This window comes from Pogonomyrmex barbatus, unplaced genomic scaffold, assembly GCF_055798465.1.
Source record: "Pogonomyrmex barbatus isolate J1 unplaced genomic scaffold, ASM5579846v1 scaffold1, whole genome shotgun sequence".
NCBI classification, from domain to species: domain Eukaryota; kingdom Metazoa; phylum Arthropoda; class Insecta; order Hymenoptera; family Formicidae; genus Pogonomyrmex; species Pogonomyrmex barbatus.
The window spans coordinates 23,195,864-23,200,609 of NW_028297098.1; the positions used below are offsets into that span (position 1 = coordinate 23,195,864).

Genomic DNA, 4,746 nt, shown 5'->3' on the forward strand with positions numbered 1-4,746 from the left:
TTTATGAATTTGTCAATAATTGTATTAAATATGTATGAAATATTTTTCTTATTATAGTTAATTTTATATATTATAGTTAATTAAGAAAGATAATTAATAATTAATAATGTTATTTTACTATTTATTATATATATATATTAAAAATGACTTAAAAATGACGATTAAATGAAAATATATTTATGACGATAATATTTCGTAACAAATATGATATTTTTTTTACGTTGTTTTTTAGTACACTGACATTGAATGACAAAAAATGATCTTAAATCATCGTCATAATCATCTTGCTACTTCACTTATCTTTACCAGTATATTTCAAGATATCTTCTGATATATTCGCATTATATCTGGAATATATCTGAGATATTTTGAGTAAATTCAGTATTACTCAGTAATTCAATATATATAGCAAAGTTTATTTGCTATAGTCTGAGTATATCCTGAAAATATACAACAAATGATATTCTATATAGATTTTATACAAATAATCTTAATATACTCGATATGATCACAGTACGTTTAGTATAAATACAGAATATTCGTATGATATATCATGTGCTGTTAGAGTTTTTTTATATTTACGGTTAAAAAATACTTATTATTTTATACATGTCATATAAGTGTCGGTCCACAATAAGTATTTAATCTTTAAGTCGTAAGAAATTGACCAATCATAGTCGATTATTCTTTTCATATTCGATTATAATTGGTCAATTTCTTACTTCTTAAAGCTTAAATCACCTATTGGACCGACACTAACATATACATATACATATGTCAAAAAAACTTTCGCAATTAACAGATTACTACTTACACAGTATTACCAATTCACAGAAATTAAATAGTATTGTTTAGGGATTTTTGTTATTATCAACATTATCTCCTCTTTTTTTTATGCCCTATTTTAAAATTGCCCTTGTAATTATCCATTCTGACTGCTTGTACTAAAAATGTGCACTTCATGTTATATAAATTAAGCCGGCATACGATGCTTTTTTGGCTGCTGGATTGCTTACGTGCTCTTATGCTGACTATTTTGCTGGCTACTATGCTGGAAATTCTATAGCCTGCTGATTACGCTGTTGGTCTGACTATACAAGTATGGATTGTCCACCGTTTTTTCCATGTTAAAAGCATATGCTTGTTGTCACCAACATTGGATTGAGATATTTCGAGATTTAGGCTTCGTCCCGTGTCTCAAATGGCGGATAATTTAAAAATCAAATAAGGATTTCTGTAAACGAACAAATATATTTTATTAACATTTTATAAAAATTATATATTTATATTATATATTTTATTTATAAAATATACTGATTAAAAACAGATAGAATATATAAAATATATAAAAATATTATTTATTGTCCTTTAAATATAATAATTTTTGTCAACGTGTATCGAATAAAAGAGTTATGTTTATTTCTTATTTCACACGCTCCAAAGTACGATATGTTAATATTATTACGTTTAAACAAGTTTATGCAATCAATTTAATTAATTCGTATTTATGATTTTCAAGAACATGTAAGTTTCGTATATGATCGAATAAAATGATATGAACTGATATAAACTGATATGCACTGACCAATCACTTACGCTTCAATGACACGCATTTTAGTTTCTTTTCGTGAGTTATGATAGCGCCACTGTCTAAATGTTGGCGTCAGGAGTGAAATAAGCTATTAACAGTCCATATTTATATACTCAAAGAATCCGGTGCTATTTTTCTTAGGATGGCGCCCGCTTGCCCACGTTGCCTATTGGCCAATTTAAAATAAAATTATTTGATTGGTTGATCTAGTAAAAAATCTCCAAGCATCGGTCGGTAAGTGGCTGTGTCCAATTGCAACGTGGTCAACAAGACGTCCTCCTTTTTTGCATGGTCTTGATTGGCTCACTTTGAAAATCAATCAAGACGCAGCTTTAGATCATCAAAATATTTCTTTCGAATATCAAATATTCTATCGTTCCTCTGTTTGCTACAATTTGTCAAAATAAAAATAAATATGACAAAAGGAAAAATAAATAAATAAATATATCAAGTACCTTCTATAAAATTCTATTCAGCCAGCACGAAAACTCGCACTGAAGTTAAACTAACAAGACAGCCAGCATCAATGTTAGCAACGCTGTCATCACGACAGCAAGCATGCAAATCCAGCAAAAAATCTAGCAGCCAAAAAAGCACCTTGTGCCGCCGGCTTTATATATTTTTAATACCAATGTATCAGAACACACCCTAATAATACAAGGATATCCTCAGGTCGTTCTATTAGATGAGCCAGATATTCTGAGGATTACTTATTATGATTCTGAAACGTAAACAAGACGTCCTGTGGACTAGCAAATGAGCACTTCATTACGACTTCGAGACGTTCTCCACTCAGCCTTAGGCTATGAAGACTTTCTTAAGACAATTTTAGGATGACTTCAGGATATCCCACAAACATCCTCAAAGACTGAAAACGAATTCTGAAAACGATCGCGTTCCAATATTGACTGCTAGTACTGAAAATCTATATACGTAACACCCCTTACGGAAAATAAGTGAAAAAAATGAAAAAAAATTGAGAGAAAGTGATAGAAATGTTTTATTTTGTATCACCGCATGTTTCTAAAACGGTCATCCTACTTGAGATTCTGCTCGATGTTGCTTAACTTCTATATTAGGATGAAACTTCCTACTAGGGTAGGCAATGGACGATGGGCGATAGGCGATATCGAAAAGATAACTTTCTGATAATCGATTTTAAAAAATATCGATTTTTTATAATCAATGATATTTCAAAAATATCGATTAATCTATAACTTTTTAAATTAATTTAATATTATTATTAAATACTTATTAGGATGTTGTCTTATGGGCACGGAAAACGGTAAAACGGTCTTACATTCTCGCGTGGATAACGGTCAGTCGGTTATCAGGTGGGGAGCGAGGACGTTGAAGACAGAATTAGAAGATCAGAATTAGATTGTACGCGTAATAAATCTTAATAGTTTAAAAAACAATAATAAAGAAAAACAATAGTGCCGGGTGGAAATTGCACAAATAATATAATGGAATACGAACAGAAGTTAGATTCTAATTGCTGGCCGTGAGCGGACAGATTAGCATGCGGCACGTGTTTACGTGTTTTTATAATGAGGTATCGCTCCGGCGCAATACTGAGTTCAATGCGCGTGGTTCGGCGATGCGGGAGGCACGCGGGGCGCGAAGAGGTAGCGCACGTGTTTTCGCAGACCTTTAAATTCGGTTCTTTAAATCGCATTCTTGTACATATAATCGCAAGCAGCGATTTTAATCATAAGGATGGATTGTCGCGGTAAAGATTGTGATCACGGAGAACGGATGTACCCGCTCTCTGTTCTCGCCAGTGAAGTTGCGAATGCTCAGATTGTCGAGTATACTCGGCCGACCGGGATGTATCCCGATGTACTCCGGTATTTGGAATCGGTCGGACGGATGTGCGATCGTATCAGGGGACGCCTCGATACTTGGCAACATAGAGACATTACAATCAGAGATTGGTCACGAAAAAGCAACTTTTGATTGGTCCGTCATCTTTTGGCTATTCTCACTTATTTTCAAATACATTAATTATATTAATCTTAAATTGTAATATTATACTTTAAAAACATAAGCGTTTTAAAGGTAATAAAATGTGTATATTTATAAAACTTTATTTTACAGAATTATATTACAATTTATTAATATATTTCTTTTAATTTTAACGATTTTAAATTTATTACTATTTATTTATTTATTTATTTTTTTGATTTATTTTTTTTCGCTATTTACCTTTTTCACACAAGAGCAAAAATTAATATAATACTATTATACTACTGTTACATTATAATATTTTTAACTTTTTGATATACAATTGTCAAAACGATTCTCTGTGAAATCAATACAATGACAGCTATTCACAAAGTTAGCACAGCGAGAGAACCTATCAAAAAGCGGAAAAGCATCAACAATAAACTTCGAGGAAATTTCGAGAGATGCAAGTATCGATGCCATGCCTTTTTTTATTATATGTTATGTCCAGATCCCGGAATTATTAAGTTAAAGGTCAAAGGGATAGGGCAAGGAAGGACGAATATCCTCTCGCAGATGATCCTCCCGCTTTGGAACGTGCTTGCGAGTCGAACACACTGTACAGGTCAGCCGATACGGGTCAACGTCTTGAAAAAGACGCTATGACTCCGACTGCGTGACGTACGTCCGTCGGTCCGTTAATTTAGGCAAGAGAATTTAATCTCTTTTGCCTGGGATAGGACCATATGCAATCCCCGAGAGCGGGCGGCAACGAGTGTGACGAGAAGGTTAAATTATTAATGAATAAATTGATTATCGTTAAAGTAAAAATTTAATTAATTAAAATAAAACGAAGAAAATACAGAATTAAAACATAAATATTTAACATATAGGAGAAATGATACGCATAGTGATTACTCGGTAGATAATGATAACGGTCCCAAATAAGAAGGGAGGGTATGCGTCACGACGGGGTCCGACCACGAACCAGTCGTAAAACCTCGTAATTATTTTGCGAAAAAATATCACCTCAGCCAGGAATCGAACCTGGATCTCCTGTTTACCGGGCATCTTATCCCTTCGACTACCGAGGCATGTGATGATATTTATCGCAAATAATGTATTTAGAATAACACGTCAACAATACAATTATACACATATATACGTATATTACAATATACATATATACATGTATTCTCTCAAATCTC

General features: G+C 32.6%; 1 long non-coding RNA gene across 1 annotated transcript; it reads right to left on the reverse strand.

Annotated features, from left to right (window-relative positions):
* Positions 1-395: 395 nt before the first annotated feature.
* LOC148938277 (uncharacterized) lies at positions 396-3,444 on the reverse strand. Its single transcript, XR_016141400.1, has 2 exons — positions 1,017-3,444; positions 396-944 (listed from the first exon to the last, which is right to left on the reverse strand). It is a non-coding gene; the product is annotated as an uncharacterized LOC148938277 (long non-coding RNA).
* Between the last annotated feature and the right edge of the window lie 1,302 nt (positions 3,445-4,746).